This window comes from Sceloporus undulatus, chromosome 4 (genome assembly GCF_019175285.1).
Source record: "Sceloporus undulatus isolate JIND9_A2432 ecotype Alabama chromosome 4, SceUnd_v1.1, whole genome shotgun sequence".
Lineage (NCBI taxonomy): Eukaryota > Metazoa > Chordata > Lepidosauria > Squamata > Phrynosomatidae > Sceloporus > Sceloporus undulatus.
In genome coordinates, this window is record NC_056525.1 from 199,977,901 (window position 1) to 200,003,700 (window position 25,800).

The window sequence follows — 25,800 nt, forward strand, 5'->3', positions numbered from 1 at the left end:
TAACATTACCCATTTCCACCTTCAGTATATTATTATTCACATTGGTTCTTTCACAACTGTAGGATGAACAATACAGCATAAAATATTAATTAAAGCTATATTACAAAAACAATACTTTTATATATATATTTATACCATTTTAAAAGGTGTTCATACTCAAAACAGATTTATGGTAGCTTCTGTTCAGTGCACACCTGGTGATGGATAACGAAGAAAAACCTTCAGATTTTGGTCTTAACCAGTTCCACTGACATGTCTAGGAGCAAACCAGAATCCAGTGCTTCCCATTTTTGCTGATCTGAAAAACAAAGGAGAAGGGACTAGACATTAGTAAATAAATTAACTTCAGAAAAGTAGATGCCACATGGAAAGAGAAATAGACCATGCTCAAATTTCTTATGATATAAGTATAGTTTACACAGGTCATGGCTCAGATTTTATGCTTCCAAGAACAAGGTGTATTGGCTCTACACAAAAAGTTATAAACCTAGCAAGCCACAAGATAAGATAGATTAGTCAACAAAACCCATCTCCTGCTCTTGATTCCATCTTGATGTCCAAACAGTATACTTTTCCTCTGGATGCATCCATATACCTAGTTTTCAACAGAATAATTGCATTCAGAACAGTTCTGCATATAAATGTAAGTCACTGAATATGCTCAAAAGAATGCTCTGTGAGGTGATGACATTAGCTGAGAGGCAATAGGAATGAAATGAGTCATTGCCTGCCATTTGCTTTCCATTAAACTTTTTCATGCTTCATTCCTTTGTTTTCCTCTGCATATGGATGTCCCCTGATCCTACAGAAGTGGGGCAGCAGTCAATACATAGGAATTAATTCACATAACTAAGCAAAATGTTTACCATAAAAAGTGTTTACAATATGTAATAGCTGTATAATAAGCCAGCTTTGATTATGAATCACAAATATATTCAATATACTGTTCAGGGCTTGTGTGCGTGTGCTATCTCAATCTGAAGCAGAAAAACAGTGAAAGAGAAAGCTTATTCCTTTATCTCACTGCTCCACAAATCTTGAAAAGGGGTGGAGAGTTCCACTTTAAAACAAAAAAGAATGATAGGCAACTATGTGTACTGGTATACAATATGAATTGCAAATGGACTTCCAGCACATAGGGACTGCACCGGTATTATGTTTTAATCATGACATAATTCAAAATGTTTTAAGACATGTAAACCAGTTTTGCTATCAAATTACAGTACATATTGCAGTACAAACAACATCATTTCAGACACATTAGACAACCATTTACAAGCTTCTTTTTAAGGGAAAAATGCTTAACACTTATATGGTTTATTAACTGGGAAGTTTTACATTGTTTAACAGTAATGATCCTAATGTTACACACTCTGAGACTACGATTGTAGAGATTAGGGTGAAGATGTTATTCTATTTGCTTTATTTTTCTCTTTCTGATTTAAACAGAAAACAAATTGTAAATGACGTGAACTTAATTCTATTTTAGATAATTAGAACAATTGATATAGAATTAAAGGTTTCTGATGGTAGGGAAGTAGTGAGTGAAGACTGTATGAAGAGGGGGGGTTTAGGAGAGAAGGGAGGGGAAATAGGAGAGATAGAGGGCAGAATGGGAAGGAGTAGCATAGGTATGATCATTCTGAGAGATCGATGTACTCTTCTTACTCCATGTATGATTGTTGTATGTAAATTTTTAATTTGTTAGACAACCATTTACAAGCTTCTAAGAATCTTGTAACGTTAACTGTCTTATTTTTAATTAGCACTATAGATGCTATTTTTCTCATAGCTAAAATTAGTCTGCACAGCACAATATACAGAGCTGATGTCTATGAATCGTCTTCACTAGTGGAATGATCTCATGATCAATATACAGCCAAAGCCTTAGTATGCATAATAGTATGCTAAGCTAGCTGATTGTTTTCTACATATTCAACAGACATGTAAACAAGAGTAATTGGACTTTTATGGCTACAATCCAATGGTGGACTTTTGCTGGCAAAATAGTTTTCAGCAGAATTGGAAACAAGCAATTCCCCCTCATTCAACCATGCTCCTGTGCACTCTGGTGTGCTGAAAGGGTGGGGTAACCCAAAAGTGGTATTTTCCAAATGAGCAGAACAAAGAGCCAGAGAGGAAAAACATAAGAAAGATTGAAATGATAATGCTACATACAGTAACTACATATAACTTTACTACAAGACGTCCCTTAAAGATGGGGAAGATCTTAAAAAATAAATGAAGAACAGACACAGAGAGTATTGAATAATTAAAAAGACTTAAAATCTTAATCAGAAAACCATTGAAACCTGCCTAATACTAGAAGATACTGGGACTCAAGGCAGCTTAAAAATTAAATAAGATATACAGTAGATTGAAAAAAGTAGATAACATGCAAAAGGCTACTGTAAAAAACAGAACTATCCATAAAATGAAAAAATAAAATAAAATATTTGCCACCTATTAGAAAGACAACAAAGGAAGAAGCTGTCTAGTTTCCCTTGGAATGGCTATCTTGTATTGTCATACATGTGCCTGTGAGGGTTGTAGGAGGGAGGGAAGAGCTGCCACCTCAAAAATCTCAAACCCTAGGCGAGATTGAATGAGCTAACACAGTCCTTCAGATAGCCTGAATCTAAGCCACATATAATTCATAATGAGCACCAATATGTTTAGAATTAGCTTTAAGATTTTAGTGTCAAAGTGTGAGATTCACTCAAGTCAGTTTAGTGTACTGTGGCAGTTAAACACATTGTTAGGATCTGTCTTAAGAAAGACATTTTAATTTTAAAAAATAATGAATAACTACTGCTTTATTTGTGTCTTGCTATGTGCAGTAAAAAGGACAGAGTGACTAACTGCCTTTCGTATAAAAGTAGAGACAGGTATTTTAGTATAGAAAAAAAGATAGGATGCATGATAACTATTTTGCACAATTACTAATGAGAAAGGAAAGCTACTAGATATGGCAAGCAAAACTTCCTGCTTCCATTTTAGGACTTCATAACCTGACTTTATATGGTAATTAGCAACATTCACAGGACAACAAAAATCATTTTAAAAACATACTCTCTCTATCCAGAACACTGTAAAACTATATAAATCAATAAAACACCAACAATACTTATTAGTAGAGGTGCACACAGATCACCAAATCCTGTTTGCATTTTGAAGCAGTCTCTTCTATGTTGAAATCCCAAATCTTCATGCCTCTGGAAATCAATGTAGGCTGTAGGACTTTTTTTGAAAAAAAAAAATGATTTACTAGTAACTTCTTACCAAATTAAAAAGGGCTACCTACCCTTTCTGAGATTAAGCCCATAAAATTTAAAAGGAACAACCACAAGTCATTTTGTGTAAGAATAGCCTTTACCATTTAAAGCTGTCAAAAAAGAAAAGCTTTAGTTATTCTCTGAAAGATTGGGGGGGAGGTGTTATAAAAATTAGAAACTGTACAGAGTGGCCATAATTAACTAACCTGCAAAAATTTCTTGATAGCACTATTTTTTGTGAAAGTGTTCAAATTTCTGGTGTTTCATAGATTTGCTTCCTCAATCTCCATTATTTAGGAGAAATTTTGTATAAAAATGGGAATGTCTTAAGAGATATTGCTAGACAAGAAACTTGCAAACCCATTAAAGGACAGGTGCAGGGTCTAGGAAATTAGGATGAAATAACAGTATCGTTTTCCCTTCTTCAACTGGCATCAAAGTCACAGGAAGAGGAAAGGATGATTGCTGTTGAGTTTACACAGGTAAAGGCAGAGAGACTTTAACATTCCCCATATTCACAGCAAAGAACTCACAGTTACATTGCCATGCCCCACAGACATGCCCCTGTTCATAGGAAAGAGAAATAGAAAAAAAAGAGTAAACACTGGATAGTACCACCATATATTATTTCAACATTACTTCCCAAAAGTTCTGGGACTAGTAAAATGATCAGAAGCCCTGTGATCAGAAGGTAGGAGCTGCCAATCACAAAAATTATACCTCTATTATATCTGCCCCAAATTAGCCTTTTCCTCATATGAATAGCTTCGGGAGAATGTATCATTTTGGGGGAGACAGATGCCTGTGTTTCTTGTCCCTCCAAATCTAAACAGCTGACAAATTTTCAGGGATATAGAAATACAGATGGTTTTGAAAGTCTTACTTTGATTTGGGCATCTCCTTCATCTGTCTGAACTAGCCCAATTTTGTTTGGGACTCATCTAAATATGAAGCGCTTCTGTATATATTAGTATAATGATCATTCAATGTATAAATCTCTTGCTGCTGGTATATTATCTGACCTTCATTCTCACTGTAATGGTGAGCTAAGTTTCTCCGTATTATGGAAAGAATACAGCTGACTATTTAGATCCGTTAAGGCCAAAATCAAACACAAGCACATAATGTCTTGAAGAAGGATTCAACTGCATTTGATTTTCCATATTTCATTGTGTTACTGGCTCGAAATAAAATGGATTTAATTGGCAATGGCAGCACTTAATAAAGCAGTTAAAAAGTCAGATTTTTCTGTTTGGCACTTTTAAAGATATAAGCATATATTTGAAAATTGTTGACAAAAGATGCTTAATTAATTAAGCAATAGCAACGAAAAAAGGTTAATTAAAGCATCATTACCTCACACTTTGGTCAAAAATGCTACTGGTATAGTTTACAAAAATCCCTGCCTATACATGCAAAAGATAAAGGAATGAGGGGTGCAATAGCATAATTTCTACAAATTAACAGCTTTTATGACCAAATCCCTCCTACTGTTTGTCAAACTGATGAAATAGGTATAACTAGGTGACGGTGAGGTGGCAGCCAATCTTTTAAAAGAGGCTATGAGACAGTCATGACTCTCTTTTCTCCTCCTCTTCTGAAGCCTGATGGGCTGAGTCCAGATATAGGCATATGGAACAGAACTGGTGGAAACAATTTTCCTGCCCATTCCTCCCCACAGGAACCTTTCTTAACTCTCGGAAAATGCTGCTCAGAGAACACTATTGAATGGAATGGACTGTGGTGCAGAAGGCTGATTATGAATTCCAAACTCTGAGCACCGACACCTTCCATGGGTTTGTGATAGGACAGAGAGGTTTCCCTGTCCCTTTTCCACCAAGCCAGCAAATACAGCCCTGTTGTTTCCGATTTGCTTGTCCAACTGAATCAATTTTACATGTACAATCTAAACAGGTTTCAAAGCTGTACAAGTAGTTTAAAAAATATATTTCTATGTGAAGTCAAAGGTTTTCATGCCCAGCATCCATATTTTTTTGTGGGTTGTTCAGGCTATGTGGCTCTTCCAGAAGACAACCACATAGCCTGACAAATCCACAAAAAACTATATTTCTATGCATCTAACCTGTGCAGACTGAATGTTGCACATTAATCTTTTAAAGACAGTATGTGGAGGGCAAACATGGTGTAATGGTTTGCGCATTGGACTACAACATTGGGAAGCCAGGGTTTGAATCCTGACTTAGCCATGGAAACCCACTGGGTGACCTTGAGCAATTCACACACTCTCAACCTCAGAAGATGGCAATGGCAAACCCTCTCTGAAGAAACTTGCCAAGACAACCCCAAGATAGGGTCACCTTAGGGTCGCCTAAGTCAGAAATGACTTGAAGACACACAAGAACAACAACAACAAAAATACAATATGTGACACTGAATTAGGCACTTGCCTAACTACCTAGTGCAGTGGTGGAGAACCTATGGCACACGTGCCAGAGACATCTCTGTGGACATGTGTGCCGTCAACTCAGCATAGAGTTTGCCAGAGTTTGTTACTGGAAAGTCAGAGGGACACGGCACTTCACAATAAATAAGTGGGTTTTGGGTTGCAGTTTGAGCACTCGGCCTCTAAAAGGTTAGCCATCACTGACCTAGTGCAACCACCATAATTAAGTATAAAATTTGTTTAAAAGAGTAGCTCCATTAATACATTTATTAAAGAACAGATATAACAGTCAGAACATACTGTTTACTGGACAGATGATAAATGTCAAAGTTCTAAATGACCAAGGAGCAGCATAGCAAGAGATCTCATCTATTGCCTATTTTCCTTTAAAACAACCCACAGATGCCTTTTAGGCTTACCAACAATATACCAATGAGGATGCACAGTTAGGCTGTATTTAACATGGCTTTTGATGGTTTTGTATATCCAAGAAAAGATACAGTGGGTGTAGATTCAATGTTGTACCAGTGTCCAACTGCCAGTGCAACAAAACTTTCATCCTTTACCCTCCTGTGCTGCCTGAAAATTATATCCATTGGATGCTATGAAATACTGCAATATTTGAAATATTAAAATAATGCATCAAAATTTTATAGCCCATCTAAAACCATGGACAATTCTAGAAGTATCGAAATCTGACAATCATGACAGCCATACCTCAGTATCACAGCTAATGTGGTATGCTTTTCTATTAAATGTAGTTCGATATTATTTCCTTATGTGTAGATGCATCTAACTGATAATTTTGCCATGGAACTTCAAGTGTGGCTGAAGACATTTAGAACACTCATATTATTTGAGTATTTCAACTATTAAAAGTATTTATTAAAAGTATGGTTAATTATTTTTCACCTCATCAGGGCACCCATGATTATACGGCTTTCAGAATATGCTGGAAAAAACCCTGGCGTGCCCCAGAAGAAGTAATGGGATACATGCCCATGGTGCGCACACTGCGCCACAGGCACAGGCCCCATTATTTCTAATGAGGCACCAGCATACGTGAGGTTTCCCTTACGCAGAGGAGAGTCCACAACGGATCCCTCGCATAAGGGAAGGGCCCACTGTACTTCAGATAAATTATTCCAGACAGAACTATGGATAGTATCCAATACAAACAGAAAGGAAGAGAAGATAAGTAATGTTAGGTATAAGGCCATGGAAAAATAAGAATGGCCAATGCTAAATTGTTCCCTGATTTAAAACGAACACATCCATCTCTGTTTTCCACATGGCAAAAATCTTCAGTTGCCACTCTCATCAGTCTCTGCAACTGGTATCCGATTCAGGATACCTAGGGAACTTCTATTAGAAACCAAAAATCCAGTTTCAGGATCACTCCATATATTAATGAAAAATGCTAGGCTCAGAATACTTACCTACTATCAGCTTTACTGGCTCTCCCTATCATTCTCTGAAGTAACAACTTTGTGGAGAAACCATGCTTAAGAATGCTTAGTATAATATGCAACCATGTGCCAGGTCTAATTGTACAGTCTTTACTTTTTTAAGATATATGACACAGAGAGAGTGTGCATATAGAACAGTAAGCAAGTTCAAAAACCAAAAATAATAAACCACATCTGTTTAACAAAAAGAAAAATGACTTAATTAGCACTACATCAGAAGGTTTTAGATCAACAGATTTTATTACATCTTCATGATCCTACTGACTCTTGGTGTGGGCAACCGAGTTCTTACACAATTTCAACATGAATGTTAAAAAACAGTGTAACAGCTGTATTCTTAGCCCTTCCAATAACAAATACAATGGTTTATTGTGGAATTCCTTTTTGATGACCTTTGCTGGGTAAAGTGTCCTCAGTGAGTAGGTTCCCCTCAAGCAGCAGTATACGGGGAGTTATAGGTGGCTCAATCACTTGTATTTTCAAAATTCAACTTCATGACCGTGTGTGTGTGTGTGTGTGTGTGTGTAATAAATATGAATTCCATGTTCAAAGTGAATAAAATCAAGGGCCTTGTTATAACTATCAAATAAGACTGCAACTCATCAAACAGAGGTTCTGATACATTTTAAAGAGTTGGGCCATTTACTAAATGTTAATACCATGGGTGGGATTCATGTGACCTTCCAGATACTGTCAGACTCCTAACGTTCCTCTCCACTGACTATGCTTGCTAGGCCTCATTGAAATTGCAGCACAACATCATTCAGAAGAATCATGATTCCTACTGCTGGTTTACAAAAGTGGCCTCCATTTGTTTTTGACCTCAGATCCCAGAAGCCCCAGCCAACTTGGCCAACAGTCAGGAATTATGAGCTTAAGTCCAAAACATCTGGGGAATCAAAGGTTGGGAACCATTGGTATATACCCAAATTTAGATGTCAATTATCCTAGAATTCTGCCCCCCTCATCAGTTTTATAGAAACTTCAGTGTCTACAAATTCACTCATACACATATTTTATATCTTGTTCTTCTGCCATGTAAGAACGAAAGTATCTAAAAAGGAAATTGTACATACATACAAACTTAATGTCTGTAGCACTTCAACAGTTATGCTACTTTCTCACATTGCACTCATTACAACTTCACCTCTGCACATATACATTTCTTCTTTTAGTATAAGCTTCAGTTTTCTTTCTCTGCAGATTGCAGTAAACAACTGAGCCAAACAATCTGCTGCAAGTCAAGTGAAACTTTTGGTCTCTCCTCTCACAACACATACAGACATGAATGCATTAATAATGTTACTGAAGTAAGTTTCTGATAATGATAGTGTCATACTTGATCTTCAGCACTTGGATGTGACACCAAATTTCTTCACAAGGAGCTTCTGGAAATGGTGCAACTATAGCATACTCTGGAAACATGGAAAATAAATAAATATAATCTTCAATAAGGCTGCTGAAACTTAAGATGCTGGCATGAAAAAACAGTGGCGTGGTGCCTATAGATATAAAATTTGTAGAAATTTTGAAAGCACAGAAAAAATTTCCCCTGTGGAAAAAAGAATAGAAATTTGTGGAAAAGATTAAATATGCATGCCTGTTTTCATATCAGACCTAAGCTTATTTTACTGCTTTAGCAATATGTAATGTATCAGTCCTATCTTAGCAATTGAAATTGTAGTATTTTGCATACTTATGTAATTTAAAAATACAAAAGCCCTGGTTTGCACAAGCAAAAATGTAAATATATTCTGTATTAAGGAGAGAGCTGAAAACTGCTACATCCTATGCTCCACATACACCTTATTTTATGCCAGCTGAGAAATAGGAAAAAGTGAAAACAGAAACCACAATTAAACAAAAAAAATCATTATTTGGATATAAATTTTAACTTAATGCTGAAATACTAAACATTTCAAAATTGTATTATTATACAATTACAATATATGTCACATTCACTGTGGGGAAAATTAGTATCTATCTTTCTTTCAAATTACATTTATGGATTTCATTTGGGTATTTCTAAGTATTTGCCAATTTCTTTCATATCCTGTAGCAGTTGAAATAATCTGGAATAAAGGAAGATATATCAGAGGCAATTTTCTACAGAAGCCTTGTCATCATGTTGCAGGACGAATATTCTTAATAGATCCCCAGACGGTTGTCCTCAATTAAATTCTTGAAGAGGTTCTATATTCTGAAACATTAAAAAGACCTTTCCAATATTAAGTCCTGAATGTGCTGCTTGTTTGCTAGTCCAGTCAAATCTGTCAGCAATGATACTATCAGTGCTGAACAGCCTTTGAACCTTGGATCTAAGAACTTTATCACACCAGGCTTGTAAGGTGCCACAATTGGGTTAGTCTAGGAAATGCAAACATACCAGGTGAGGGAAAGTCATTATTGCACAGCTCTTCCAAATTGCTATGCTGCTGGTTCTGTCTCAGCATCTGTCTTCTGCATGCTCCATGCCTTATGTCCTTCCCAGGGTGCTTTTTAGTGCAAATACATGTTTATGGCACCCCATTAAATTTTTAAAAAAGCAAATAAAAGAAAAGAAATTGAAAAAGAAAAAAACCCAGCCCACTTGAGAACAGCGAGAGAGGGGGAGAGGTACATAATCACACCCACTTGCACTGCACGACTGTTCGCATATTGGAACTCCTTTGGGAGGAATTTATTACTGTACATGTGCATCAACAGTTGAAATGCAGATTCAACTAACAGAAACTAACAGATTTTGCCCATCAATAAGGAGCGCTCCAGCAACTGATGACCTACAGTTACTGGACAGTCATAATATTGTGAGATAAGATAACCACAGAAGTTACTATCCTGCTCTAATTCCACTTTTCAAGCCCCATATGGTAGTCCCAAGATGAGTGCAACTGCATGAACCAGCTGGCCAACAAAATTTCTTCTCATTTTTGAATGAGGATTTCACATTTCCTTCTTCCTTACTTGCAAGAGGAGATAAACTTAGATTGTCACACACAAGAGATTTCATCTGGGCACAAAGGTGAAGAATGTCTGACCACACTGCACCATTGCATTCAGACAGAGTAACAGCTGAAGAAAGCTGTAGTAAAATCTTCAAGTTTTGCAGCTGAACTCAGAAAATATATTATTTTGAAAAATGTTCCATATGCCTATAACTATTATGTTCTTCAATTTAAACTGTTTCTTGAAGAATTTTTAAAATAAATTTTCAAATGAGATTACCACATCAACCCATTTAATTTTATTACAAAGTTTGACTGTTATAATTTTATCCTTCCCATTCTTTTCTTCTTGTATGTTTCAGATCCAATATGAATAAACATCACATATAATTTCATTTGCCTTCTGAAGATCTTTTCCAGTGTGTCCAACTTCATAAAAATCATTAGGAAACAGATTTAAGCCATGTGAAACACATTCTATTGCAGTAAGATCTGGATAGTTATCCGCTCGGATGCCCCATGCTGCTTTCATATTATTTGCGTTGTCAGTCAGCAAGACAAACAGTTGACCACTTCCAAACTTTGCTAGAATTTTTTACTGCTATACTCTGCGAGTAGCTATTTTCTCCTTTTTTCAATGCTTTTGTTTTAAAAAAAACTCAAATTAGTTAATGACTATTCTTCCCTAACCCTGTCTACCCATCCTTATTAGTATTGCAAGCACTTTTATTTTTTTTCTTATACAGACTGCATGACACATTCATATTCAAAGTTAAGAAGAGATTTTTATCCAAAAATATCTGCTACAAAAATGGTATGAAGATCTAGATATTAGTGAAATGCATCTTGCCAAAATATGCTTTCTCCTCTAGGAAATCATCTTGTCAGCTAATGTGATTATTCTTGGGAGGTTTTTTTTGGCTACCTTTCACAGAGATACATACAGTATAAGTTTGTTTCCATCATTTGACGATGCTGATTAGACAAGACTTTGTGATACAGATGCTACAGACAAAACAGCACTTCTGGGTCAACAATGTTTTTTGAAAGTGCTACTTCCACAGTCATCAACCTCACTTTCATTCATGGATGCTTTAATGTCTGCAAAAACACAGTGTATAGAAGGATGTGTGGTTATCCTGGTAGCTTATGCAAACACATAACTCATCTGACAGTACAGAAGGTCCTTGGAATTTGGACCCAGGAACCCCCATGGATACCAAAATCTGGGGATGCTCAAGTCCTATTAAATACAGCAAGGTAGTAAAGTGATGTCCCTTGTATAAAATGGCAAAATCACAACTGGCTTTTCAGAATGTATATTTTTGGGGAATATTTGGATGTTTGACTCCGTGGATATGGATGGCCGATTGTATTTGAGCAACACAGCATCCCCCCCCCCAAAGGACATGCAGCATGCAAATACTTTCATACACTTTAAAAGAAGGTCACACCATTTTGCTAGGGGAAGAAAAAAACAATACCATTATTTTTATAAATAATTTTATTTATAATCAACCTTTCCTCAAAATAGGACTCAACACAATGCATTTTCACATGCATAAATGCTACCAGAGCTGATATAGCATGTCAAAAATAAATTATAATGGAACCATCCTCAGGCAGATAGTGAAAACTGTAAGAACTTCAGATCTTCCTACTAAGGTAACAGACTAGTTTGTTAAGAAAGTATTAGTGGTAGAACTACATTGTGACTTAATGTATTACAGAACTACCCTACACCAAGTGAACTTAGAGTATCAATTTATACTGAACTCAAACAGAAACTCTTACCTTACGATATTAAGAAGATATAGACAGCTAGAAGTAGTCCACTTCATTCTAGGTGTGTAGGTTAGAATTCAGTTCTCACACTAATTTTCAGATTGTTCCTCTTGAGTCTTTTGCACTTTATAATGCACCTCTTTTCAACATTTTCATTCTCCAGTAAGTCTGCTATTTACTCCCCAGTTTGCAATAGGGTGTGCATGCTGCAGTCATTTGAAGGGAAAAGTCAAAAGATTGACCATAACTGAGATTAAAAGACAGCAGAGAACAGCTTCTATGCTGACCCTTTCCACCAAACTTGAACAAAAGTTAAGAGAAGGCAGCAAACAGCAAAAGCAATTCCAAAAGCAATGCCCCCCATGAAAATGGTAGCACTCATTATGTGGAAAAATGCAACTTGGATCTGAGCCATACACATGCATGCATACACAGAATATGTACTATATTCAGCAGTTTGTTTTTCCACATACAGAGAACAGAACTTACAACCCAATTTTTTTTGAGGTGAAAAGCACACTATGAATCAATTGTTCCACTACCTTTTAATCTGTCTGGATGACAAGCAGCATATATGTAGCATTCAAAGAAGTAGAACATAAACGAGGACACAGACCACTTCTTAAAAAAGCCATATGTGGCGTATATCTGCAAGTGACAGCAATAGCACAGATAATATAGCCATTTCTGAGAACAAAATATAGATACATTATAGGTGATTATTGATGGATACTGTATAGGGTAAATGTAAGTTTGAGTGTACAGTACTGTATTCTTTATCTGAATCAGCGTTCTATAGATATCTGTTTTATTTCAAAGATTTATAAGTCATCTCTTAGATTAAGGTTTTCCAAGGCCTCAAAACCACCAAAACAAAAACTAAAATAAGAGAAAGAGCAATATACACTAAACAATACACCATATATGACAGCCACAAAAATTCTGACAGTGTAAACTGTTCTAGAAGAGTTTCTTCCTGACATTTCACCAGCATCTGCAGCTGGCATCTTCAGAGAATGAATCTTTTCTGAAGATGCCAGCCACAGATGCTGGCGAAACGTCAGGAAGAAAATCCTCTAGAACATGGCCACATAGCCCCCCCCCCAAAAAAACCCACAAAAAAAATTGGAAAATTTATTGCATTAAAAAATGCACATTAAGTCCAAGTTTGTTTTTCTTAAAGTTTTGAAAAGCAAGTTAATAGAGTCCAAGCCTTAACAGGCATGACAGCATCCCAATGGACAGAACATACTTCAAAAACCATACAATAAAATATTTTAAGTGGCTTGAATTCTGGCTTCCATTCTTTGAACAAGAACAGACTTCTGCTCTCCCTGAACGATTGCAATCCTCTTCATTACTCTCTACTCTTTTTGCATGATATATTGTGCTGCATACATGAAAAAATATATCTAAATTTAAGGGGGGGACTCTCAGGACTGTCAGATCCAACACAACACAAACACATGTAGTTCAGTCTCAATGGCCCTCAAGGGTCACAGATGACTGTCTGACCAAGACAGTTAAGTTACCAAAGCCTTCATCACAGTTGTATTCTCAGACTGTAAGACTTACAGCATCCTCTCTGACACACAGAGATATATTTTTAAGTAAATGGATATTATACACTCATATAAATGGGAAAATGAAATATCAGATTTGAAGACAGATGTACCATATAGGCAATGTATTTAAGATCACTTTAACTGCCCTGGCTCAATGGTAGGGAATTCTGGGAACTGTAGTTCTGTGAGACATTTAGCCTTCTCCTTTGAAGTTACGTGGAAGGCAAGCCCCGGCAGAAATTATGGGTTGCGTACTCACTCTTTTCTCCATATGGGTCCCCCCCCCAAAAAATGGATCCCCGGTGTATGGGGAGGGCGGACTGTAAAACTAAGGAAGAACACTAAACCAAATAATGTACCAAAATACAACCTGAAATAATAGAAAAATAGATTTTTGCTAGTAAGCCTCATTGACTGGGAGCCAAAAGAACATTGGACTGAAACCAGGGACTTTGGCAGGGAAGAATGCAAAAAGACACTATATGCAGCCAAAAAGAAAGATAAACCTCACTGGCTGACAAATTAAACTCTTCAAATAGTTAAGGACTGATGAGAAGCAAAAGTAAAAGAGTCAGAATCCTGAATGCAACTGTTCCACAATTTGTGAGCAAGGACAAGGAGAACTACTATAATAATCAATGCAGAGAAATGGAAAGTGACAACAAAAAAGGAAGAAAAAGAGACCTCTTATACAAGAACTGAGAAATCAAAAGGAAATTTAAACCAAGAATGGGAATGCATGTTATCACCCTATCTGTTTAACTTGTATGCTAAACATATCATATGTAAAGCAGGATTAGACTCAGAAGAAGGTCTGAAAATTGGAGGAAGGATACCAACAATTTAAGATACACAGAAGGCACCAGATTACTAGCAGAAAATAGCAAAGACTTGGAAGAATTCCTGAAAAAAGTTAAGGAAAAAAGTGCAAAGGAAGGGTTACTGTTTAACATTAAGAAACCAAAAGTAATGACCACAGGTTATTTAAGCAGATAATTAAGACAATGAAATAGTTATTTCCCATACCTTGATTCAGTCATTAGTCAGAATGAAAACTGAAGTCAAGAAATTAGACAAAGACTAGGACTTGGAAGGACAGCTATGAAGAAATAGACAAGATCCTGAAGTGTACAGATATATAACTGAATACTAAAGTTAGGAAAAGCCAGCTTGGTGTAGCGGTTGCCTTAGGGTTGCCAAACAATGGGGATGCCTTGAAGGCACACAACAACAAACTAAAGTTAGGATTGTCCATGCCATTGTATTTTCAATTTCTATGTATGTTTGTGAAAGCTTGACAGTGAAAAACGATGACAGAAAGAAAATAAACTCATCTGAAATGTGGTGCTGGAGAAGAGTTCTAAGGATACCATGGAATGTTAAAAAGACAAAGGGGTTCTAGAGCAAATCAAGCCTGTATTCTGCTTTAAAGCCAAGACTGCTAAACTGAGACTGTCATACTTCGGCCATATCATGAGAACACACAACTCACTATAAGAGGCAATAATGCTTGGCAAGGTAGAAGGCAGTAGAAAAAGAGGAAGACCATATTTCAGATGGATAGACTCAGTCAAGGAAGCCATGACTGTGACTTTGAAAGACCTGAGCAGGGATGTTGATGATAGGGTGGCTTGAAGGTCTCTCATTCATAGGGGTGCCAATAAGTTGAAGTCAACTTGATGGCAGTTACTTAAAGGGAAACCTTGACAAGTGTTGAAGTACACAGACCCTCAAAAACATAATTACAAGAATTGGGGCTAAAAACTTAAGCATTTCTGAGCAGCAAATATACAAGTTATAATATCAGTACTTACTAACAACTCTGTAAATTGTTTGGACTGAGCGAAAGATTTTTTAAAAACTATCGAAATAATAAAAGAAGTTTCTCAAGTGTGTAAGCTAACAAGCATTACCTTGTAGCAATTATAACCCTGACTACTGTCAGAGAGCCAGCATGCGGTACCGATTTGGGCAGTGGACTAGATCTCTGGAGAACAGGGTTCAAATCCCTGCCCTGCCATGGAAAACCATTGGGTGACCTTGGGCAAGTCACACTCCCTCAGCCTCAGAGGAAGGCAAAGGTAAACCCTCTCGGAACAAATCTTGCCAGGAGAACCCTAAGTTCATCTTAGAGTCACCAAAAGTAAGAAATGACTTGAGGCAGCTCATCAATAAAAACATTTTAAAAAACTTTACAAGAGAATTTTTAAACCAATTCAATGCATCCAAGTAAAAACAGTAAAGAATTATATACATTAAAAAAAAACCTAAAATGCACACCCCATATAGAAGCTACCCTGTCATGATTATAAATTAAAATCCTGCCTGAATTAAAACCTTTTTTTGTTGTTGTTGCTCGCTGGAGAAAGGAAAGCAGGGTGGAGGCCAACTTAGCCTCCTGTGGAAAGGCATTTCAGAGGGTGAGAGCAGCCACCCAGAAGGTTCTCTCTTGTGTCCTAACCAAGCAAACATGGGACCAAGTGAAAGTCTTCCCCTGAAGATCTTAGGGCTCTGGCAGGTTCATATGGGGTGATACAATATCTCACATAGTCTGGACCTAAGCCATATAGGGCTTTATAGATCATGACCAGCACTTTGAACTGTGCCCAGAAACAAAGCCAGTGAAGTTGTTTCAATAAGTGATTTATATGCTCCCTACAACTGGCTGGAAGACTGGAACCACTGCACAACAGTGCCCCCACTGGTGGTTGATGGTACTGAAAACTGCCTAGAAGTCCAGCAAGACCAACAGGGACAAATTTCCCATGTCCAGTTCCTTGGGTAGGTCATCCAATAATGCGATCAATACTGTCTTCATCTCACAGCCAGGCCTGAAGACAGACTGAATAACAGCAATAACTATCAAGCACTGTAGCTAACTTCGGAAATCACATGAATTATAGAGCAAAAACAGCAGGAGTGAATAATCTCATGGTGCTAGGAGACAACATTACCCTTCTTCACCTCTTTGGGATACAAATAGCTTACTAAGTACTATCTGGGGACAGGAGTTAAGGGGGACACATCACACTGATTTTTCACTCCAATTCTACTGGTTACTTGCACATTTCTGGGTCAAAGTGCTGGTCCTGACCTTTAAAATCCTAAGGGGATTTCAAGGACCACCTAGAAACCTATGAACCTGCCTGTGCCATGAGAGTGGCATCTGACACCTAGCTCACCAGCCCATGTCAAAGATGATATAGCAATAGAGGCTTTTCAAGAGTAGTCCTTAGTCTGTGGAAACTTCTCCAAGAGATATATCATTGGCTTCTGTTATCTTGGCATTCAAAAATAAATAAATAAATAAATAAATAAAAAATCAGCGTGTCCAATGTCAGGCTAACCAATGCCCACTACTGCAAAAAAACTTGCTTCTCTTCTACCCTGCAGCCCTTCACACAACCTTTTAATGTTTTAATGTGGTGTTTTAAAATTTGTCTTGAACTTTCTGTAATACTTTAATGTGTTTGGAAGCCACCTTGGGTCCGGGCCTGGCAAACAAAAAAAGTTTGTTGTGTGCCTTCAAGTCGTTTCTGAGTTATGGTGATCCTAAGGTAGACCTGTCATAGGATTTTCTTTGCAAGTTTCTTCAGAAAGGGTTTGTCATTGCCATCTACTTAGGCTGAGAGCATGTGACTCACCCAAAGTCACCCAGTGGGTTTACATGGCTGAGCCAGGATGCAAATCCTGGTCTCCGGAGTCCTAGTCCAATGCTCAAACCACTACACCACACAAGTTTTCTATAAATAAAGTAAACAAATAAAATTAACTAAACACATGACATTCAGCTTTGGAGGGCTCCCTACTACTCCAAAACAAGGTCTGAAGAGGGATGTGGGATGTGGAAATAGGATCGCTACTCTCCTAGCTGGATCCTGAAGTTTGAAAACATCATTTTTCAATTTGCAATATTAACATGGACATGCTATTAAAAACAATACTGATTGAATAATATTTTAAATAATGTTGCTTGTTTCCACATGTCTGTATTTTTATTGTAATGCAATAATGTCCCATTACATTATTGCTATTCATCACCTTGAAAGAACCTGTACACAAAGAGGCCTGTAAATACCTACAATAAATATAAAAGCTAGCATAATAAAAGAATTAATAGCTAATTTACAATGACATTTCACAAATTACACTGCAATATCTTATGGAAATGGCATAGTGATATTAGACCACAGCAAGAATGACAGAGCTAATGTTGGTATGTAATTCCTTTTTAAAATGCTTTGACCTGCATAACTGTGCGTCACATTTGGTTAGAATTCTCCTCCTAGCTGCTACAGTGGTACTGTTCACAACCTGTTTATTTATTTCAAATATTTATAGATTACTTTACAGAGCAGATAGTTACAGCCACTATAATGTACAGTATTTCTTGTAGAATCCTGTTTGGAGGTTTTGAGAGTATACAGTATAGTGATTTCCAAATCTACTATTTTATTATTTATTACCCAATCAAAATATTATCAACCAAGAAGAACATCTATATTTAACCGCTTCCCCTAGCATTGTTGAACAATAAAATTGCAGAATTCATTGAGTTATTTCAAGAACCTTACCATATGCTTACCAATTGGAACACACTAATTTGTAGATTATGTTAATCTTAATCCTTATTTTGGCAGTTGTTTTCATCAGGTACAAGATGCATGCCAGTCTGTAATCTAAGATGTCTCATAAAATCTTCAAATGCTATTTTTTGTTTTTATTTGCTTGGTTATTGAAAAGGATTTTCTGTATTCCTTCAGTGAATGACACTGGGGTGAAGCAGACAGGCATGAAGGATAATAAGGGGTAATATTTTGATTGGGTAACAAGATCTGCTTCAGAAGCAATGGTTTTAAAGATATACAGGAGCCAGACTTTCCAGGAGCGCTCTGGCTGGTGGCCTCTTCGGCAGCATACTAGCGGCTCACTTCGGGAGCAAGCTGGTTAGTTGTCCAATTTGGCCGAGACTGTGGCAACCAGATGGCCACCAGTGCAGATCCAAATGGATTGCGCCGGCAGGGCAGATTTAATCCGCTCCTGGAAAGTCTTTCTCCCACCCTCTTGGCATGGCTTTGGGGGCATGCATCATCTGAACACCGTGCCCCTGAACCCGCCAGAAGCCGCTTGAATATCTGTAACAGCAGATCTTTGAGTGGTCATCTCTGAACTGTGCATGCACAGTACAGGACAATCCATTTGTCTGCATCACAGAGACCATGATGAAGAATTTCAATTTACATTCTGTAAATGTGAAGAAAGAGGGTGATCAGATGGTAAAATGAGTGCCAACAGCTTTGCAGAATCAATTAACTGCTCATTTAAAACATAGCCTCAGAACAGCTTAGTGTCCAGTATGTTCAGGACAATTTGGGCTCTAGAATGTGCCAGAAATGCAAATGAAACTTCTGTTAAAGATTACTGTCATTTAAGCAAATCTAGAAGTCAGGGGAGTTCATATAACATACCTCACAGAGACTAGAAATATTACTAATCTAGCTTTTCTGTGAAAGTTTGGGTCAAATGTTATTGGTAATGGACACATAGCGATTATACAAAATCTTTGCAAGTACTGTATTGCAGTACTTTGGGAATCTGAATAACCATACAGTTCCTTAACATAAACTTTTGACTAATACACAGTTAGTCCAGGCAGTTAGTCCCAGTTTTCCAGGCAGTATGATATATATTTGAAAGGGAGTTTCATAAATCTACTTTTTAGGTACTATCACTAGCACACTGTAAGATGTATAATTTGTTGTTGTTGTTATTGTTATTATTATTATTATCCTCCAGTCCTGGATGGGGTCACACTCTCCTCCAGCGACTGTGTTCGCAGTCTGGGGGTGCTCCTTGACTCGTCGCTCCTGATGACAAATCAGGTAAATGCGACGGTCAGGAGTGCCTGTTATCAGCTTCGGCTGATACGCCAGCTGCGCCCTTTTCTGGAAGTAAGGGATCTTGAGACGGTTGTGCACGCACTGGTAATCACGCCTTGATTTCTGTAATGCACTCTACATGGGGCTACCCCTGTGCTTGACTCGGAAATTACAGCTGGTTCAAAACATGGCAGCCAGGCTTGTGTCAGGTACATCTAGGAGGGACCACATTACTCCGGTTTTGAGGTCCCTCCACTGGCTGCCTATCAGCTTCCGGGCCCAGTACAAGGTGTTGGTTATCACCTTTAAAGCCCTAAATGGCTTGGGTCCAAACTATCTTAGAGACCGCCTCCTCCCGTACAATCCTCCCCGCGCTCTCCAGTCCTCTGGGAGGAACTTACTGCAGCCTCTAAAATCTAGGCTTGCGACAACCTCCCAGAGGGCGTTCTCTGCTGTCGCCCCCAAACTCTGGAACGACCTGCCGGATGAGATCCGTCAGATAACATCATTAGACAGCTTTAAAATAGCGGTCAAGACGGATCTCTTCCGGCAGGCCTTTCCAGATTAACCATCCCGGCCCAGGTTCCCAGATTCCCTCATTCCTCCCGTGGCCCCATCTTAGAGATGGTTGAGGATCAACAGAGGGATATCAGGGTTTTTAGTTTTAATTGCTGTTTTTATCCTTGATATTGTATTTTTAATATGTTATACTATTTAATACTGTCTTGGGGGGGGAGGGATAAAGTGTTTTTAATTGTCATATTTTATATTTTACTGTTGTTAACCGCCCGGATTGGTTTGCCAGAGGGCGGTATACAAATAAATATTATTATTATTATTATTATTATTATTATTATTATTATTATTATGTATATCCTGGCCTTTTCCCTAGATTGGTACTCAGGGCGGCTTACAACATTAAAAAAAATACAATTTAAAGCATACACAAATAATGCATTAAAAATAATTATAGTGGGCCCTGCCCTTGCGCAGAGATCCATTCCAGACCCCTCCCTCGCATAAGGAATAAAACACATATGCTTGAGCCCAACTGAAAATAATGGGGTGCGTGCATGTGATGTGCGTGCCACTGGCACATGTAGCATTGTTTTTCCCACAGTGTGGCTTCAGTGTAAGCTAAAAGCCACATATGGTATGCCCATGTATGGCGTGGGTGCACTGGAAACTACTACAATAATTTAAACAAACTACATGTTTAAATCTCAAATACTTTAAAAGATAAGAGTACATTTTGAACTTTTCACTCCACCTGTAGTCCCCAGGCTCATCCCCGCAAATACAATTTCACAGGGCAAAGACAGCTGCAAAGGGCACAGAGAAAGCACTAATCTGATAACATTAACTCTTTTCCAGAAGGGAAGTTGAGATTCAAACCCCTTGGCTAACTTCTCAAATAAATTTATTGAAAAATTACTAAGAGAAGGCATGAACATATAGAAAAGTTTGCATGTGAATATGATTGTTCACTATCTCTAACATCTGAATGATATGAAATGATAGTATGCGTATATCACTGTTCCATATACAGTTGAAGCTCCTTATCCATAGATTCAACCACCGACCCACAGCTTCAAAACATTCAAAAAAATCTCTCTATATAAATTCTAACAAGCATTCCCTAATTTTGCCATGTTATGTAAGGGAAACAATTTCACTATGCCATGGTATTTAATAGGACTTGCGCATCCACGGATTTTGGTAGCCCCAGGGTGTCCTGGAACCAAACCCCAGCAAATACCAAGGGTTCACTGTATGGCCTTTAAACCAGTGCTTCTGAAGCTGACCTTGTGGGCTATCAATTCCCCACCTTAACCCCACCACTGTGCCAGAGACCATTACCATATCTATGCCATATTATTAGCATATTACTATTTTCCTGACAATTCAATGTAGAGAGCAGCTGATGCATCATAGCACAGCCCCATTCTATGAACCACAACTCTGAGTAGCATTGCTATACATCTTTGAGATGGATATATGGATCAAAATATTTAATTTCTTGCTGAGCCATGTATTGTATAAAACTTTATTAAAAGCAATTTGTTCTTGTTTAAGCAGGAGGTCTGGAACATTGCAGTGAAAACATAGTAAACCAGGAATAAAAATGATATGTAATAATGAGTTTCTTGAGATCTGCTGGGCAGGTATTTCTCTCACCTGCTCTGGTGAGAATATGGAGGGAGTCTTTTCGATGGCTGCCCCCAGTCTCTGGAACTGTCTTCACAAAGAAGTTAGATTGTCATACTCCATGCTTTCTTTTTGTAGACAAGTACAGAGTTTTCTGTTTAGACAGGCATTTGTCTCAACTAAACAATGCACTGGGTGCTCCTAATTGTTGTACTAATGTGTCCATTATCCGCTGGGGTTTGGGTCCAGGATCCCCTGTGGATAACAAAATCTGTGGATACTTGACTCCCATTAAATGCAATGGCATAGCAAAACAGTGTCCCTTATATAAAATGGAAAATCAAGGTTTGATTATCTGGAATTTATACTTTTTTGGGGGGATTTTCAAACTGTGGATGCTTGAATCTGTGGATAAGAAATCTGTGGATAAGGAGGGCTGACTGTATGTTTTAATCTGGTTTTATATTTTGTGATTTTTTAAAATCTTGTTTTAACTCTTGTATTCTGTGCATTTTTAACTATGTGCTTTTAACATGTTGTCAGCCACTTTGAGTTCCACACTGTGAAAAAATGCAGGATAGAAATAAATATAATAAGGAAGTGGGATTTCAACGTGATTCAAATTTGCCACTTAATTTCACCACACAGTGTACTAAATTTATCTGCTCAGAAATGTTGATACATACTGAGATGAAAAAGTCTTCCCAGGTTTATTCGGCAAGCTTCATAAATGTGAATGGTTTTGTAGTTCCCGATACAAATTCACTTCATCCATTTATAACATCATGCACACATAAATACGTAATTGTTCTCCCAAAGACCCTTACTGCTCAAAATCTCATTTGCTATCACAAATTAGCTAGAAAATTCTTTCATCAAACAACCTGGAGTTTGAATCCATGGTTTAATGGAAGAAAGGAAGAGTCCCACTGGTTATTTTTGTACATTTCTATCCATTATTTCTATAATGGAATTCAAGGTAGCCTGTTAAGTTCCTAGGTGCTAGGCAGCCACTGGCGAGACCCCAAGCTAATTGGCTTCAGCAAGTTGATATTTATATATAGACAACTTTGTGAAATGTTTAGAATGGATGGGAAGAAACAAAGTTTTGAAGAACATGGTAACCAATCTGAATTGGGAAAAATGGTTTCTGGAGATCAACAGAAAACCATAGGGTTAACATATAAAGCGCTATTACAAATAGAAATGGAAGAAGAAATTGTTAAAAACTCAATGGTCAAATGGAGCACAGGATATCTAATACATTTAGAACAATGGGGAAAAAGATGGATGAGAGGGATTAGATATTCAGTTTCACAAATCTAAGTGATAGATGTTTTACCAATGGTATCTGTACAAGTTGAAAGATGGTAGATGCTGGAAATTTTGAAAAGAGCAGTGAAGTTTTTAACATCATTGGTAGACATGCCCACCAGTTTAAAAATATTGGAAAGGAATAAAAGAACTTGTAAATAATATTTTGGAAATCAAATTACAATTAAAACCAGAATTGTTCTTATTAGAATAATGGAAGATAGCTTGGAAAGGAAACATGGAAAAGTAATTTATTATATGATAGCCACAGCAAGAATAATGTACACCCCAAAAATGGAAAAACTGAAACATCGCCACGAAAGAAGATTGGTTAATAAAACTGTATGAAGCAATGTTAACATGTTCAGTGAAACATAATACTTTGAAACAATTTAATAAGGAATGGATAGTGATAAAAATTCATGAAGAGAAATGGGGAAAAATAGCAATAGTAAATTTTAGTTAACAATGTAACTTTGTAGGATTAGAGTTGAAAAATAGATTAGAATATAGATACAAGTAACAGATAGAAATAAGACTAAGAGGAGATAAATAGATAAGGATGAAAAAGTCTCAGGATGGTATGATAATAAATGGAGCCCATGAGAGGAAGAGATACCTAAAGAAAGTCAAAGAGGAGAGAAAAGATAGAAATATGCAAAGTATTATGGAATGGTAGTTGGAATATTAGTGAAAATAGGTGGTTGAGGGAATGCAAGGAAGGTGAAGAAGGGAAGGGAAGAGCAAGTGAAGAGGGGAGCAGATAGAGAAGAGGGAGTAATAAAAGGAAGGAGGGGGTAAGATGAGATATGTGGAGAGGGGAAAACAGAAAGGAGAATGGAAGGATGAAGGATAAGGAAGAGGGGGTAGGGGAAAGAGGAAGGGTAAGAAAGAATTAAGAAAGTGAGTACAGTATAAAGAAGGGGGATGGAAAGAGGGAACAAGATGGGTTAGTATGACGATGAAAGAAGAGGAGTGGTATAAATGATTCTTGTCAGTTGTTTTTATTACAATAAGGCTGTACACAGATTAAGTTATTAGAATCAATAAGCTTTGTAATTATAAGATATAGTAGTAATTTGTTGGGGGTTAAACAGACTGATAGTAGAGGAGTGTCTTTTGTTTTTGTTTATGAATTATGTATGTATGCAGGTCTGTAGTTTGTTTAGAAGTGCTGTGTTTTATGTTTTTGGTTATGAGATGTTTTTATATATTTAATAAATAATTAAAGATATTTACATACCCTGAGCACCCAAACACATGAAAATATTAAACTAGGGTGCTGTTATCTATTATTCAAAGATAAGATAAATTTAGCCATGATGTATGCATATAAGAGATAGTAAAGGGTCAGAATTGGTCCCAACTTGGCCTGGATTATAGTTCATGGCTTTCCATCAGGCTGATCCCTATAGCGTTAAAAACATCCTGACAATGGTATGAGGTAAATTTTGTTATTAAATCAACAATCTTTCAAAACTTGTATTTCCTACCTTTAAAATACATGTGTCCCTCCATATTCACTAGGGTTAGGGGCACAAGACCCTCGTGAATATGGAAAAACCGCAAATACAGAAACACCATGTTTTTACTTGAGAGGTCACCTCTTTAGGAACCTCCAGTACAACTCTGTGGTCAGTGTCCTACAGACACTGACTGATAGAACTGTGCTGGAGGAGCTACAAATGCCTAGCAGGGTATTCTTCCTAGGAATCTCTAGGTCATTCAGTGCAACTTTTAGTTAAAGTTGACCATAGAGTTGCACTGGAGGACCTAGATATTCCTAGAGAGGACATATTAATCAAATCCATGAATAATCAAATCCGCAAATATCAAAGCCGCAAATATAGAGGGATGGGTGTACATATTTTCATTCTTGTCATTATTTTTTATAGAACTAAAAATACATTTTGAGTCAGTGTAATGAATTCTCTGTAACAGCAATGGACAGTGAAGGAAATGTCCCATTAATGGTACCAAATAAATTTAAAAAATTACAAGTTGTTTGACTGGATTTCCCCCAAAATGTGTATGAAGGAAGTAATCTCTCTTTCTACAAAAATTTAATGGAAGCATCTTTTCCAGTGTATCTTTAAAGTGAGCAAAGACTAAGATACTTTCCATAAATCTGTTTTATGTAACTAGAGCACAATAGAAGTTTACTTTGGGATATTTCCATATAAGCATATTGAACTAAATTAATTAATTTTTTTAAAGTACTATCCTGGAAGGAGAAAATGATCAAGATAGAATTAACTTCAATAAGGAAAAACAGACACTCAGATCATCTACATGGAATGTAAGGGTGTTTTATTAAAGAGGGAGCTTAGGAAGACCAACACAAGGCAGAATTTGTTCTGTATGAGTCAACCACAGAAAAACCATGTACCAAGTATCTGCAATTAATATTTCAAAGATCCTAAACCTTTAGTCGAAATGGAACAGAACTATCCCATGGGTATAACTGTATATCTGGTACCAACCTCTGTATCTGAAACTCCACATATAAAGTTATGCATACAAATGTTTTACTGCATATATCAAGGAGGATATAAACAGTATCAAAACAAGTCAGGTAGTATATGTTTTCAGAGCATCTGCAGTTTAGAATAATAAAAAAATCATAAGTTTAGCAATAAGGTTTTAAGATATGTGGAACCAGCACACAACTACTGTAAACTGAAAAATAAATCTTAATTTCTACTGAATTTGCATTTGCTTAAATATGCTTAGCTATGAATTGGACTGTAACAAAGCTACACAAATACATACCACTCATTGTACACACACACATCTGATCCCAATATTAAAATAATCAGTGAGCAAAATGGACACAGTTGTCCTTTATAAAAAGCCAATTATTTTCTTCAATTAGTTCTTCTTCTTACAGCTACTGCGTTTGTTGTGGGTGCTAGTTAATGGATCTGGACTTCAGTAACAATCTGTTCAGTTACAGATTCAGAAAACCTGTGGGGAAATCACTCTCAGCATTCTATGTGTTTTCACGAGAATCCAT

General features: G+C 37.1%; 1 protein-coding gene across 12 annotated transcripts in view; it reads right to left on the bottom strand.

The window, feature by feature from the left end:
- PLAG1 (PLAG1 zinc finger) overlaps nucleotides 1–25,800 on the bottom strand; it is a 45,492-nt gene that overhangs the window by 12,870 nt on the left and 6,822 nt on the right. For 3 of the 12 annotated variants that reach the window (XM_042464097.1, XM_042464108.1, XM_042464106.1), the window contains exon 2: nucleotides 195–298. The gene's annotated coding sequence lies outside the window, so the exon portion shown is untranslated. The other 9 variants (XM_042464096.1, XM_042464107.1, XM_042464101.1 and 6 more) reach the window with 7 other exon arrangements.